Genomic DNA, 16,778 nt, shown 5'->3' with positions numbered 1-16,778 from the left:
GGCCCAATCTTTGTGGTAGTCAAAATGCCATCTGGATTCCTTGGCAGTGCCACATGGGCATCCCAGCCATGCCAGTGTGGTACCCAAGTGGCTAGGGATGACTTGCAGGGTGACAGTCTAGCAGTGCACAGTGCTTGGGTGGCATTAGCAGTGCCAGGATGCCACCTTGCCCAGGTTCCAACTATCCTGGGGCCACCAATTACTTGGGAGACCCACCCAAGTGGTATTCCACTTGGTCCCTGTGTGTGGGGGCCAGTGCGAAACGGCATTTAGCTGGGGTCTGTGGATTCCAAGAGCCAGTTAGATGTGGCATAGGCATAGTTGCATGAGCAGTTCAGCTCACGTACCTATGCACATCAGTGCAGGAACCGACCGTGACATCTCATGAGATCTCATTAGATCTTGGGGACGTAACGGCTGACAGGAATCCCGGAAGAGGCCATGCGCGGGATCTACGGCCGCGCCCATCCCAATTCCAGCTGGTCGCGGGTGGTAAATTGCACCCAATATGTTAGTGCCACACTTTTCAAAATATTGCCTGCTCTGCCCCTACCTTTCTCCCACTTTTGTTCAGACCCAAGTGCATGCTTTTATCACCCTCCAGACTCAACATCTATATTATCCCTGCTGGTCTCCTCAGTTTCATTCTCCACAAACTGCAGCTTATTTGCTGCCTATGTCCTACCCTGCGCAAAGCCTTCATCAAAGCCCATCTTTGAACAGCTCTACTGGCTACTGCACGCACCCACCTCTAGCGGTACATCCCTGCGCAAATTCTCTACTCCTCTGTTAGGATTGTTGCACATTCCCACTCCTTCCACTCTACCATTGCTGGCAGCACACTTTCCTGGAGTGCGATCTAACCAAATTGGAACAGAGTCCTATGACGAGTGTGTTTAGCCGGATATTTCCCAGCGCTCACAGAGCCGAGAAGCACAACGCTATCAATCGGGACTCTGTTTCAATTCGGGTCCTCAGTGGGGATCGCCCTGCTAAGGGCGCATTTAGTCCCATTTCCTGCACTGAGGAGCTCCACTCACCAGAACTCCTTAATGAAGATTGGCGTCCTGATCTCTTGACACCACCCCCCCCCCCCCCCGATGCGACCCCTGAAACCCCCCAAAGCCCCAACTCGCCCATCAGGGGGTCCTTGTTTCTCCCACCCCCCCCCCCCCCCCCTCCCCTCGCACCCCACCTCACACATGCGCAGGTCAGCCCTGGACCTGCTCCCTGGCATGGGAAAAATGCTAACTTTCACCCTGGCAGCCCCCCTGCCAGATTGGCAGGGCCACCCAGGCATCTTAGAAGCGCCAGGCTGGCACCCAGGTGGTACTACCAGGGTGCTAGGCTGGCAGTGCCAGGGTGTCAGCCTGGCAGTGTAAAGGGCCTAGGTGGCACCAGCAGTGCCAGACTGTCACCCTGCCCAGAGGGCAACCACCTGAGGGCCTCCGAACCCTTGGGAAACCCCTACAAGTGTCATTCCATCTGATTCCCATTTATGGGTGCGAGACAATGGCTCGATGTGGCGAGCTGGGTAGATCCTGGAAGAGGGATCTCCCAGCATCTACCAGCAGCGCGGCCGATAGATCACACCCCTGGTCTCTAGAATATCCCTGATAAATTGCTGCTCTCTCTGCTTTCCAAATTCTTCTCAACACCCTTGTCTTTTGATTCTGCTATTAGCCTGCTTCTTCGTTGACCTCTTTCCTTCTCTCTCTTGCCCAGTTTCCTCCTCTGGCCGGTCTTCACTTATACAGTTTTCAGGGGTTGCTGTCCAGTTGTGAAGTGCCATAGAAATGTTATGAGCATGCCCAGTGCATGATGATGTCATTAAATATGTGATCTAGCCATCTTTGCATTGGTCTCCCTCTTCAAGTTTCTCTCAATATATAATGGATTTTCGTGGTGAGGATAGGGTTAAAGTAAAAAATTATTTGCATGAAATGGCAGTAGAGACCATGATGAACAAAGTATTCTCATTCTCTGTGAGTTAACTGCTTGGATGGCAAAGGTTTTGGCTGGATTATGGGTGGAATTCTCCAAATTATTGCGGATGTTGGAATCTGAAACCAAAGAGAAAATGCTAGCAAATCTCATCAAAGCTCTGACAAAGGCTTCCCGTGTCTGCGTGGGTTTCACCCCCACAACCCAAAAAGATGTGCAGGATAGGTGGATTGGCCACGTTAAATTGCCCCTTAATTGGAAAAAATAATTGGGTACTCTAAATTTATTTTTTTTTAAAAAGAAAAAAAAAGCTCTGACAAAGGGTCATCTGGACTCGAAACATCAGCTCTTTTCTCTCCCTACGGATGCTGCCAGACCTGCTGAGATTTTCCAGGATTTTCTCTTTGGTATCTTTTAGTTGGACTGTTTTAAATCTGGCTATCACGCTCCTCTGTTTCAACATTTGCATGTTTATTGTTCAACCAGTGACATGCTTATGCATAGAATTAGCTAATATTAAAGATGAGTCTTCACACAGATCATTCTTCTTATCATTCAACACTCTTTATTATCTTGAATTCCTTTGACTCAAGTTGAGTACAGATCACTTCAACCCATGACACTTACTTAGTGACAGCCTTACATGCTGAGGTAAATATACCTGCAGGGCGATGAGCTTGAAATCCTGTGCTTTACTGCAATTTTGCTCATGCAAAACTTTCCCTTTGATAATTTCTCCTTATTATTGCTAATTCTTGAAGCATCACATTTTCCTCTGTTCAATAATGTCAACGCAACTGTAAATGTAAGAGAGGGTGTAGTATTGATGGAAAACACTGACTTCATGTTTGACATTCTGACAGGATTCTGACCACCTCCTTAGAAGGAACCAATTTTTCCTGTTTGCCTAGCTGTCATTAACAATGTTGAGAAGGAGCTGGTGCAACATCCAGCAACTTGACCAATATATTGAAAAATAATGAAGTAATTTACTGTGATCTGACCTGACATCGGTGAGTTTGATGAAGGGAATGATTTTTGTCATTTATTTATTTATTTTTTGGCCAAAAGCATTTATTGAAGCCTGTATCAGAGGACTGATATTGCATGTAGAATTGATTTGTCTACAAAACAATTATTTAAACTGGATCGTACGTTGTGAAATATGCTTAAGATAAGCTTTAGCAAGCATGGGAAAATTGGTGTTAGTCTGCAACACATTTCTTTAAACTAGATCGATACATGCTTTGGACAAAAATATTAACTACAGGAAGGCATTGCACCATTCTTGTAAACAAGTGGTGCACTGTCCAGCTTGTTTACTGTTGGCTCCACAGATGTCTTTCAACCAATCTTTAAACAATTCGTCATCCTTTCTCAAAACAAGGAACTGGCCTAACACTACATATGCCTTATCAAAGCCTTGCTCTTCCAGTTTTCTTCCAAGTGTTGTCCCAATACCAGCCAAGGAGGAAACTGATTTGTTCCCCATTGGTTCAGAAACAAAATTCCTGTGCTTGTGTGATGTTTAAATCATTGTACAGAGCTTTAAACCTTCTCCATATTCGCTGTTGAATAATAATAATAATGCAGCAGGTTCGGGCGCGGCATGCCCCCTTTCTGCCTCTGTAGCAGGGCCCTCTTTACCCTCGGCACCTTCCCCGCCCTTGAGGACCTGTTTTTTAATTTGAATCCTAGCTCTTTATAATCTCTAAACAGGTCCTCTTTCCTAGACTTGCCTATGTTGTTGGTACCGACATGGACCACAACAACTGGATCCTCCCCCTCCCTCTCCAATATCCTTTCAAGCCGGTCAAAGATGTCCCGCACCCTAGCACCGGGCAGGCAACATACCATGCGGGACCCTCTATCCTGCTCACAAAGGATACTATCTATCCCTCTGATAATAGAATCCCCTACAACTACAACTTGCCTATTTACTTCCTCCCCTTGAATGGCCTGCTGAACCATGATGCCTTGGTCAGCTGACTCATCCTTCCTGCAGCCCTGTTCGCCATCCACACAGGGAGCAAGTGCCTCGTACCTGTTGGACAGGGTCAAGGGCTGAGGCTCCTGAGTTCCTGACTGCTGGTTCCCTTTACCTGCCTGACTTGCAGTCACACCCTGCTGTCCCTGGCCACTGGCAGGATTTAAACTATTTACTCTGACAGGTGTGACTGCCTCCTGAAACAAAGTGTCCAGGTAAGCCTCCCCCTCCCGGATGTGCCTCAGTGTGTGAAGCTCAGACTCCAGCTCATCAACTCTGAGCCGGAGTTCTTCGAGCAGCCAACACTTACTGCAGATGTGGTCGCTGCAGTTCGCAATGGGATCTGCCAGCTCCCACATCAAGCAGCTTAAGCACATCACCTGACCAGCCATCTCTAATTAATTAATTTGTTTAATTTAAGTTTACGAGTTTTAAATTTGGGGCAGATTGGTTATCAACCAATCAGATCACAGCTTCCCTCTGACGTCACTTTTGAGTCAACCATGAGGGCAGTACAGTGGCGCAGTAGTTGGCATTACTGCCTCACGGTGCTGAGGAACCGGCTTTGATCCCGGCTCTGGGTCACTGTCCGTGTTGAGTTTGCACATTCTCCTCGTGTCTGCGAGGGTCTTACCCCAACACCCTAAAGACATGCAGGATAGGTTTGATTGGCCATGCTAAATTTCCCCTCAATTGGAAAAATTAAAACAAAGAGTCAACCACATTGCTGTGGGTCTGGAATCATGTGTAGGCCAGATCAGGTAAGGCTCGCAGATTTGGTTCCCTATACAGTATTAGGTAGGTTTTTACAACAATCGACAATGGTTTCATGGCTATCATTAATCATCAGTATTTGTTTTATAAATTTTTATTATTTTCTTTCTATACTTTTTTATTTGTTGCCTCAGTAACTCTCCCAAGATGTGGAGATGCTGGCGTTGGACTGGGGTGGACACAGTAAGAAATCTTACAACACCAGGTTAATGACCAACAGGTTTATTTGGAATCTGTAGCTTTCGGAGCGCAGCTCCTTCATCAGGTGACTCATTAAACAATGGCTCATTTAAATATGCTGATCTGGATCTCACCCAGCTAGGGCGAGATCCAGATTCATAGAATCGACGAATTTACAGTGCAGAAGGAGTTCATTCGGCCCATCAAGACTGCATTGGCCCTTGGAAAAAGCTCCGTACCTCAGTGCGCACATCCACCCTGTGCCCGTAACCCCAGCTAACCTTTTTGGACACCATGAGCAATTTAGCATGGCCAATCTACCTAACCTGCACATCTTTGGACTGTGGGAGGAAACCGGAGCATCTGGAGGAAACCCACGTAGACACGGGGAGAATGTGCAGACTCCGCATAGACAGTGCCCCAAGCCGGGAATCAAACCTGGTGTAGGGGTAAGACCATGGAGTTGTGAAGCAACAGAACGAACCACTGTGCTACCGTGCCAACCCCACTGTGCTACCTTGTGCCGGGCAGAGCAAGTCGGGTGACTCGTGATCGGCCCGGCTCGGAGCCCAATTTGGGGCTTTCCGGGATTCATCCACACACCCAGATCCACGGCAGGCTCGACGCTATCGCTGAATCCACACCCCAATCTATGACTATGACTCTTGTGTTTCCAATTTGCTACCTCCAAGCAGCTACATCATTTCCTGCTGTTGCTGTGGACCTGCAGGTCAAAAGAAAAATTTTGCTCGTGGGCAGTTTACCCTGCTGCCCTTCTATCCTACCTCAAGGAATGTGGCCCAGCAGTATCATATAGCCAGGTAACTAGCACAGGATGGGAACGGTATACATTTATATATGTCTGCTCCCCTTACCCTCTGCACTTTCCCCCATTGTGGCTTAAAACCTCAATCCAAGTATTTGAAATCACTGCCTCTGGGTCAAAAACCTGAAACTCTTCCAAATAGTGCTGTCGGTGTACCTATACTATATGGACTGTAGCGGTTCAAGAAAGAGGTTCAACATCACCATCTCAATGGCAATTAGGGATGGGCAATGCATTCTGGATGCACCAGAGATGCTCACATCTCATGACATGAATAAACAAAAGATTTCTTTCACAACCTCAAGACATCCTGTTACAGTCAATGAAGCATCTGAAGTATACGCCTTGATTTTCCGGTCCGGTGTGGCGGGGGATATGGCCGGCCGGCTGACTTTTGGTCCTGGCCAAAGGCGGGGCCATAGGTCAGAATATTTCAGCTGTTCATGGCGGCGGGATTTTCCCGTCCAGCCAACGGCACCCCCCAGCGTAAGGTGTGCATTCAATGGGAAACCCATTGACAGCAGCGGGAACAGTAGACCCCTCACCAGCCAATGGCAGGCCAACCCCACTGCACAACACGTGGCAGAATGTATGGAAAATCCCACCCATAGTCAGTTTTATCATGTGGGAAATATGACAGACAAGTTGCAGGCAGCAAGGCAATCATGTAAATCATAAGATAATGACCAGATAAAATGATTTAGTGCTGTTGGCTGAGTGAATATTGGCCAGGACACCAGGAATAACTCCACTTCTCTTTTTCAAATTGCACCATGGGAACTTTTACGTCCACTTGAGAGGCAAAATGGCACCTTGGTCTAATATCTGATCTAAAAAATAACACTTCCAATAATGCAGTATTTCAGTGGTAATACTCGGAATGTCAGGACCAGGTGCTTTCCTCTCTGGAATGATGATTGAACCTCTAACTTGAGTTAATCCAAAACTCGAACCATAACAACCTTGGCCTCCCTCAGCTAAACTGGGATTTCCAAAAACAAACAGCTTGACAAATCTCTCCCACATGCGAGTAAGATGCATTTTCCTTTGGCTGATTATGTAATGTTTTGCAGAATGCAAACTCGGTCACCAGTGTTTAAACAGGAGTCCGGACATCAACAAACCCAAACAAACAACAGGCAGGATCTGTAACTGCTGAAACACTGCACGTGGTCATCATTAAGCACAGGATCATTGAATCATGCCAACTTTAATTAACACCATAAATCTCTGCTTCGGGTTTCAAAAAAATATATACTAATAACAGACTACAAAGGACAAAAAGTAATAAATGTTGAATTCAGGAGAGATAAAAATGTAGAGTTTGTCCAAAGCTGATTTGTTTTCCTTTGCTTTCTTTCAAGGAGTTTCTGATAAACACTCTATAAAAAATGTGTAGGAATCATGGATGATTCTGATAATCACAAAACCGTTTTCCACAGTCAATTTCACACAATGTCTGGTTTTGGAAAGATTGCATGGTTCAATCTCCCACATATTTACTGCATGCCCTGTTCAACATCTTTATATGCAGTAACAACACTGATAAATTCTGGATGACATTAGGGATTAAGGGTTATATAGATAAGCACATATGTTAATACGCCCATACTCAATCGTGCCTTTGCCCTGCTGGGGCCCTTGTGATGATGCATGTGGAATGTCAGTCATTAAGGTTGAGCAGTAATAATAATATTGATGTGCACTATAGATTATGGTTATTATTGTCCAGTTTTGTGCTGGGCCATTGAGGTGATTCAATTTTCTGTTTTGCTTTTTGTTTCTCTTCCTTGTTGGGGCCTAAACTTCTCTCTTAGTGAAAAGTGGAAAAGACTGATTTCTGTCTACAATCGAAGATCCACTGTAATCAATTGGACAAGCGGCCTTAAAACATGGGATTGCTGAGCCCGTGACCACCAGGTTATAACTGAAGTAAAAGTACAGGCTCACTCTCACATTAAATTTGGTCAAAGGAAGAATTTCGACAACTTGAGTTTTAACAAGTTGGGACAGTCCGTAGTCAACATCTAAGGAGCCCTAACATTTTCTTTCATTCTTTCATGGGGTGTGGGTGAAATGTTGGCTGGGCCAGCATTTCTTGTTCATCCGTAATTTCCCTTGAGAAGGTGGTGGTGAGCTGCCTTCTTGAGCCGCTACATCCATGTGGAGTAGGTATACCCCATGGTGCTGTTAGGAATGGATTTCCAGGATTGAGACCCAGTGACAGTGAAGGAACGATGATATAGTTCCAAGCTAGGTTGGTGTGTGGCTAAGAGGGGAACCTGCATGTTCCTGATGTTCCCATGATTTGCTGTTCTTATTTTTCGAGATGATAGAGGTCTCGAAGGAGCCTTGGTAAGTTGAAGCAATGCATCTGTAAATGGTACATATTGCTGCCATTGGGAGCTGTGTGAAGTGTTTAATGTTTAAGGTGGTGGATGGGGTGTCAATCAAGCCAGATGTTTTGTCCTGCATGGTGTTGGACTTCTTGAATATTGTCGAAACTGCATTTGTCCAGAAAGTGGAGAGTGTTCCATCAATCTCCTGACTTGAGCCTTGTAGATAGTGGAAACGTTTTGGGGAGTCAGGACGAGTTACGAGTTGAACGTGTGTGACACTGTGGGTGGGGGAGTGGAAATAATCAAAGTCAGTTCAGGTAACAATCGCTTTAAATAATAATAAATCTGTCAGCTGTCCTTTGAGATTTAGATTTTAATCCTGGTACATTGTGGGCAGATAAAAGAAAGTAGCACGAGATAAGAAAATGTGCCATGAGGTTTCATAGGGGAGGGAAAAGCAGCAGGATTTTAAAGGAAATAAAAGCAAATTACTGCAGTTGCTGGAATCTGAAACAAAAAGAGAAAATACAGGACAATCTCTGCAGGTCTGACAGCATCTGTGGAGAGAGAAGAGAGCTAACATTTTGAGTATGGATGATTTTAAGAGTCATCCAGACTCGAAACATTATCTCCCTTCTATCTCCATAGATTCTGCAAGGTGATGAAGTCAGAAATGTTGCCTGCCAGATTTTTCTCTCGAGTTTCGATGGTACTGGATGGGTCTGGCTCATCGCAGTTAAGGACTGCCTTCCCTTGTCGCAGTGGTATTATCACTGGACTAGTAATCCAGAGACCCAAATTCAACCATGACAGATTGTGAAATGTGAATTCAATAAAAATCTGGAATTAAAAGGTCTAACGATGGGGCAGCACGGTGGCGTAGTGGGTAGCACTGCAGCCTCATGGCGTGAGATCCCAGGTCCGATCCCGGCCCTGGGTCACTGTCCATGTGGAGTTTTCCCATTCTCCCTGTGTTTGCGTGGGTTTTGCCCCCCACAACCCAAAGATGTGCAATTAGGTGGATTGGCCACGCTAAATTGCCCCTTAATTGGAAAAAATGAATTGGATATCTAAATTTATTTTTTAAAAGTCTAACGATGTCTATGAAACTATTGTTGATGGTCGTAAAAACCCAGGGAAAGTCCCATAATGCTTTAGGGAGATCGGAGATTGTTTCGGGGTTTTTAATGTGTTGTCCAGCGGCCGGAGCTCCCCACTGTACAAAAACAGGGCCATGTGCAGCCTCGGCCGCACGCTTACTGCTCAAGCGCTTTATATAATGCTTTGAATAGCCATGTGTTTCTCAGTACTCTGAGCACTGGGAAACACGTGGCTAAACAAACTCACTATGGGACTTTGGGTGCGGTTCTCTGGCCTCGTTATGCTCTCACTCAAGAGTAATGAGGCCGGTGAATAGCAGGAGAGACAAAAACGAGATCTGTGCCATGCGCCAAACAGTTTGCGATGCACCCGGCTCGTTCCCGTAGGCGGAATCGGGATCTCCCCACAGCGTGGCGAGAAACCAGTTATCACAACTTAAGCACTATTTCCATACAGTTAACGAGAGCCACCCCATATCCAACAGCCTCCTGTCATTCAGTGGTCTCCCCACCAAGTGGTCATGCTGGTGCTGAGTAGTATTCCTTTTACAAATTGTGAACCTGGCGGAAGTGCTTCTGGGGGGACCCAAGGAGGTGAGTAGCCATCTTTGCTCACAGGAAACGAGCCCAGGGGCGCTGGGCTTGCCACCACAGTGCTCGGTGGGGGGTGTGGGACCCTCACCTGAATTTGGGGGACTCTCCGCAGGGGTGTGCTGCCATGGGACGCGCACCGCAGACGGTTAACTGGAAGGAAGTGACATAGGCATCATAATGGGTGTGCGAATAGGTGTTTAGTGTGTTGTATAACACCCAACTCTGTTGGTGCCGCATCCCCCATCCCCACCCATACTACTCCCTCCCACCCCGTCTCCCCTCCCCCGGTGGTTTCTGTGATCCTCAACGTGTTTTTCCCACCTAGCTCCACCAGTACATCTAGGTGTTCCACAGGGTGCACATCTGAGGTGGAGGCTGCCGGCTGCCTACCTCGCCCGTGGCCTTCGATGCCTTTGGCGGACGTACTCTGGGGCCGGAGAGCCCCGGCTCATTTGTCGGTGGTAGATGCACAGCCGTGCTGTCCTGTCTGTTTGTTGACCTCGAGACCCAGGCTCATAAGAGAGTGGAACTCGGGGAAGCTTGTGGCCACTGTCGCCACTCCATGGGATGGGTCCGGGATGGCACTCAGTGCCCCCTCTGCCCATTGGGCCGTGGGGTTCACCTTGGGATGGAGGCGCAGCTGGTTCAAGCCCCAGCTGCCCTTGGATCACTTGGCTCTTCCAGCCCTGGTGGTTCTATGGTCCGCTCCATGGTGTCAACGTCCTCAGCGATGCACCTCAGTGACTGGAACATGCTCTGCAGTGCCTCAGCAATGCCCACCTGCAACTGGGACAAGCTCCGCAACGAATTGACCAGGCCCATCTGAGAGCGGACATGTCCCGCAGAACCTCCCCAAGGTCGGCCTGGTACTGGGTGACATTCCCCAGAGAATCAGACATTCTACCAAGACCCTCAACCATGGCCATCACTGACTGAGTGACACCTTGGACACCTTCAGTCGTGGTGCCGACGTTGTGCACCAAGCTCTCTAGTGCAGTCGCCACCCCAGCAGTGTTGGCCTCAGTGCCACACATCTCCGGTGCCATCTCCTGCGCCCCTAACCTCTGGGACTCCTCGAAGCGGCTATGGATGTGCTGGAGTGATGCTGACACCTCTCCCGGAATGTTCCAGCTGCTCCCTATCGTCTCCATCAGCTCTGAGTACCTCTGAACCGCAGGCTCAGCATCGGGCTGGGTCCAACTGTGTTCCGGGATCCAGCAGCCCTCTGACTGCTGTCTCACCTGGTGGTTCATGTTTCCACCTGACGTACATTATCAGTGGTGTGGTGCTCACAGATTGTGGCCCTGAAGCCTGTCCACTCACATGCCCCACCAAGGTGCGTGTATCTGCGCTGGTGGAGGGTGGGGATGACAGCTGTGCTGTGACTATAACAGTTGCATCTTTGGAACTCTACTCCGAGTAGATCTCCTCGGAGTCAGGAGAGAGTGCGGCCCAGGATGGGCTGGTGCCATTTGCTGGAAGACCTGCGGGAGAATGGACATGTGGTCAGTGGGAGGGATGGTTCAGTCAGTAAAGCAGTAACAACTCACGTTTGACAGGTCTTCCAGGTGAGGCCCGATGGTTTCTCACCTCTGTGGCGTCCGCCAGCCTACACGTGGGTGACCGCCCTGTCCTCGGCCACCACAGTCACCTCCAGGTCACGCCCCTGGAAGGAGGTGGGGATTCTTAGGTTGGGCCCCCTGGGCCCCTCCCGGCGGTTATGGGAGCACTTTTCCTGAGAAGACACAGAGAGGGCATTGTTAGCCAAACATGTGGTTCATAGTGGTGGGAGAGGGGGAGTGAAAGTGGGGTTGGGGAGGGTTGAAGGGGAAGGAGGAAGGGCTGGGGGTTGCATGGGGAGTTGAGGGGGTGGATGCACTCTTGGCGGGGGGAGGGGGGGGGGTGTTGTTGGTGTCTACTCATTTGTGCTGCCCGGTGTAGGTCATTGACCTTTTTCTGGCACTTTAGGCCACTGCTCCTGGTCACACTCCCTGAGCTGACAGCCGCCGCCCCCTCATCCCAGGCAGCACTGGCTGCCTTGTGGCTGAGTCTCCTAGACCCTCAGGGGACCAGGACATCCATCCTCTCCTCCACGGCGTCTAGCAGCCTCACCAGATCAGCATCCCCGAATCTTGGGGCTGGTCTCCTGGGCGCCATTGTTGTGAGTTGGCTGGAGTTGGCTGAGCGAGTGCAGCTTATGTGCTGATCGACCTTGTTCATGGGGAGGCTGTCGAGCGCAGTCCCGGCGAAGGCTGGCGAGTCTTCATTTGCAGAGAGAAGCCCCTGAGGCCTTGTTAAGTGGACCAATTAACGTTGAAAAGCGTTGCTGGCTTCGCTGGGCTGAGCGCCGGGAGGCTCTTGGCAATTCCTGTTCGCTACCGCACTTCAAAGTTTTTCCAGAGAATTGCGCCCTTTATTTCTTTTTGGGAGAATCACGCCTGAATTGTCGTTTGATAGCTGGAAACCCCCTGAAAAACCCGCCACAAATGAACTCGGAAAATGTCCCTTATATTCCTCCCTTAATGTGTTCAGGCATTAATTGTTGCACTCAGTGGAGAAAGCTTTATCCTGCAGCTGGTGTAGAGGTGTCTGGCGCGACCAGTTATATCAGGAAAACATATTCCCCAGATTGACTGAAAAGCAACAGAAACGATGAACAATAAGCCCATATTTTTTTTAAAGTTGGCAATGAATCCACCTCCACAGTATGAGATAGTATTTGTACCCCTCCAAGCAATCCTTCCAAGCTCAGAACGTTTCAAATTACAACGAAAGAGCGGTCAGACAAATGCAATGATTTAGCATCAGGGAAGCAAATGAGCTGCACTTACACCAAGTAACTTTGTCCAAGCCATATAGAGGGTTTTCTGGAAATTCAATAATGATTTGGAGAGGTAAGAATTAAATAGTTACTGTGGAGGTGAAGTGGTCTCTGAGGGAGAGTGGAAAATGGACAGTGATGAATGGACAGCCAAATTGAAACTTGCGGTTTTCTATACCACTTTAGAAGAAAATTAGTGAAAGTGCAAAATGTGCCATAAATTCTGGGCTTCTACCTAAATCAATTTAACCCTCCCTCCCTATCCCCAAGATGTTTTGAGTGCCGGACTAAACAATTTCAGTAATAATCTTGGTTCACTGGCAGTTCTCCTCACTCCCAAGATTGAAGGTCAAGGGTTTAAGATCCATTTCAGAGATTTCTACATTTTTAAAGCCTGACTGTTTGATGCAATATTGAGGGAGTGCGGCCGTGCCGGTGATATTGTTGTCTGGGTTAGATGTTGAATTGAGGCTTATTTTGCCCCTTCAGGTGGATGTAAAAGACCTTATTGCATGATTTGAAAAAGAGCAGGGGAGCTTCCTTGGTGTCCTGTCCAATATTTATTCCGCAACTAATATCTAAATCGGATGAGCTGGCCATTTTAAAATGCTATGGGTGGGATTTTCCAGCCCATCCTGCTGTCGGGATATTCCTGCAGGTGGAATCTTCCAGGCCCTCCATAGGCGAACCCCCTCCCCACAGCGGCTCCCTCAGTGGCAGAGCTTGTTAGCCACGTAAATTGCTGGACACATCAATGGGACCGGAAGATCCCGCCGGCAGCCAATAGCGAGCCCTCCACCACTGGAAAACACGGGAGCAGAAAATCCCGCCCTGTAACTCCTGACACTGAACTTGAACAGGACACTACTCGGTCCACCAGCACATGTACAATGAGTTACTGACATCACTGTTGTCTATCTGTTGAGTGCACGGGATCTCTCGCGCCCTCCACCTCACCACCTCGCTCGCCACTTTGCTCGCCGCCTCGCTTGCTGCCCTGCTCACCGCACTGTTCCCAACTCTTAGCCACCTCGCGTGCTGCCCTGCTTGGCACTTTGTTCACTGGCCCTTCAGCCCCTGAATGGGGGCCATCTTGTCTCAAAAATGATAACCAAGAACGCTGTCTGAGCATACGTTCACCAACCTTGCTGTTCTGGTATTGCGTCAGCTTGTTGCGTCATCAATGTCAGAATATTGCCCTTAAATGCCCTTGGGCAGTGAATGTATCTGCACGGCCCTCTCTATTTCACTAATGCCATGCAGGCTGCATGGGCTCAGAGTATTGTGTGTAATAAAACTCCGGTAGGCCTTCATAATGCCACTAGGGATAGCATTACATAACTGAATATAAACACATGCAATTGCACAGGAGCGTAATATGACTTTACACATCCAAAGATGTGCAGGTTAGATGAGGTTATGGGGAAAGGGCATGGGGTGGGCCTAGGTATGGTGCTCTGTCGGAGAACCGGTGCAAACTGGCTGGGCCAAATGACCTCCTGCACTGTATGGATTCTTTAATTTTAAGAGTTGGAATATTTGCATGTTTGTGTTCATATCTATTTCTGAAAGAATTGCAAAAAAAAACCTCTTGTGTGAATATCCTCATTGAGTGAGGCACTCCACTGTCTCAGCCTTGGTCATTATCGAACGGTTATTGCTGAATTGACATACACATTCCCTCTCAAGAATAAAAAATGTAACTGGATGGAAATAAATGAGTCACTGGCAAAGTCCTTTATATCCAAAAGATTAATGATGCAGTCATTTATTGTGAGTCAACCTGGAACCTTTTCCATCACGTTGCAATTTGAGTGAGTGATAATTTATGACTACACTAACTCCTTAATTGGTGACACCTTTGTTTACGAGTGGTTTGAGCACGTTTCCTGAATATTTTTTATCTTCTTTCAAGTTCTTCTTGGTATTCTGCCAGGGACTGCTTACTGGAAATGGACTACTTTCTCTTTTTCCAATTTTATGTTAACATTGCTCACACCACTGTGTCAGGAGATTGTGGGCTCGACTTGAGCCAAACATTTCGGCTGACATTTCAGTGTAGTACTGACACTGTGCTGCATAGCCGGAAGTGCTATCTTTCGTATGAAGCATTAATCCATGTCCCTATCAGCGATCTCAAGTGGATGTGAAATATTCCACAGTCTGATTTATTGTTTGAAAATTGGTTATTGATCACTTTCAGTGTTCAGATAAAGCATCCATTAAAAAACTAATAAGAATAACTATAGATTGTAAATCTGCAGTTGTTGTTCTTAGGCCTTCCATTGATATTATTGGGACAGTTCTGGTTATTGGGCCTGAACAAAGATATAACGCACTTTGGGCGCGATTTAATAGTCACGTTGCCCTTAAGCGAGCGCGCAACAAGGCAATTAGATCACAGGAGAGGCGAAAATAGAGAACCCCACCAGGCGCTAATCTGGATCCTGCAGGAGCATGGCGAGAAACCAATAATTGGCACTTGTTGAAAAAAATATTTCTATTCTCCATTTCCACATTTTCTTCCAAATTTACACCCACCAACAAACAATAAACAGTAACAAATACATTGCCAACAACAATCCCATCCTCCCACCAAACCCCCAAACAACAGCCTGCATGTTCACATAAACAAAAAACAAGAAGGAATCACAAAACACACATAGTCACCATTAATTCATATGTTCCCCCAACCCTCCCCCCCACCGCATGCTCAATTTAATCCAATTCTTTAAAGTGCATAATGAATAACTTCCATTCTTCCCCTCAGTTCAAACTTAACCTTCTCACGTGTTAAGAATTCCAGCAGGTCCCCCCGCCATGCCTGGGCACAGGGTGGAGAGGTTGCTCTACATCCCAACAGGATCCACCTTCAGGCAATCAACAGGCGAAGGCTACAACATCTGCCTCCGTCCCGTTTCTAACCCCGGCAGTTCCGACACTTCAGAGATTACCCAAAAAACCTCCTTCCAGTAATCCTCCAGTTTTGGACAGGAGCAAAACATGTGAACGTGGTTTGTGGTTTGTGGTTTGCGGCCCACCCCCCCACCCCCCCAACCCCCACCCCACCAACCCCCACCCCCCCAACCCCCACCCCCCCAAACCCCACCCCCCCAACCCCCACCTCCCCCCACCCCCACCCCCCCCACCCCCCCACCCCCACCCCCCCCCACCCCCCCCACCCTCCCCCCCACCCCCCCCCACCCCCCCACCCTCCCCCCCCACCCCTCCCACCCCCCCACCCCCCCCACCCACCCCACCCCACCCCCCACCCCACCCACCCCACCCCCCACCCCCCCCACCCCACCCCCACCCCCCCATCCCCCCCACCTCCCCATCCCCCCCACCTCCCCATCCCCCCCACCCCAGTTTTACACCAGTAATGAGAGTGTTGGTTGCAGAATCATTCAATTGTGCTGTATTGGACAGTGGCTGCACATCCACTGTGTGTGGGATTGACTGGTAAAAATGATACCTGGACTCCTTGAATACTGAAAATTGTAACAAGGTTAAGGAATTTGAAAGTTCCACAAGTTTCAGGTTTGGGTTGATAATACTCTGAAGTAATTGAAAAGAGTGGTGATCCTTTGCAATATTGCCGGAGTGAATCATTTCATTAGCACGGATGTTGTATCAAGTGAGATACCTTTTTCTTCTGAGCAGCCCGTCGATGAAGAAAGCACACATGAAACTGGATATGGAACAGGATAAGGCAACAGTTTTTGGAAAGACAGTGGACTGACAATTTACACAGTCAGGACACTATTGCATTCCATTACTGACAAATAATATTTCAAATACAGTTGTTAAGGATGTGTTAATGGCAGTTGTAAATAGCTGATAAAAAGTTTGTTGTATTAAAACTGCAAAGGCAATTTGCGCATCCGTCTACTCGGAGGCCAGAAAAATGTATTAAAGGACGCAGGAGGAAGGGATGACGACTATACTAAACTGCTAGAACAGGTTAGTGATCGCTGTGAAGTTTGTAGGAAGTACAGAAGGACACCAGCACGACCGATAATAACTTTACCTTTGGCCAAGGGTTTTAATGACACTGTCATCAGTGGGATAAAGCCAATAATATATTTATTTTGCATCTTGTAGATTTAGCAACCAGATTTAGCCAATCAACGACTGTACGAAGTAAAGAAAAGAGCATAATTCTGGATCAAATCGTGGAAAAATGGATAGGGACAGGAATGGGCCCACCGGC

At 47.8% G+C, this 16,778-nt stretch overlaps 1 protein-coding gene and 1 pseudogene across 1 annotated transcript in view; one reads left to right on the top strand and one right to left on the bottom strand.

The window, feature by feature from the left end:
* Positions 1-16,778, top strand: part of LOC119971636 (potassium voltage-gated channel subfamily KQT member 1) — an 865,896-nt gene that overhangs the window by 106,412 nt on the left and 742,706 nt on the right. The gene's annotated exons all lie outside the window — the stretch shown is intronic.
* Positions 3,007-3,481, bottom strand: LOC119971637 (annotated as a pseudogene).

The sequence above is a fragment of the Scyliorhinus canicula genome, chromosome 9 (genome assembly GCF_902713615.1).
Source record: "Scyliorhinus canicula chromosome 9, sScyCan1.1, whole genome shotgun sequence".
Taxonomy (NCBI): Eukaryota; Metazoa; Chordata; class Chondrichthyes; order Carcharhiniformes; family Scyliorhinidae; genus Scyliorhinus; species Scyliorhinus canicula.
The sequence above is the reverse complement of the archived record's forward strand: the minus strand, read 5'-3'. Positions and strand labels throughout refer to the sequence as shown.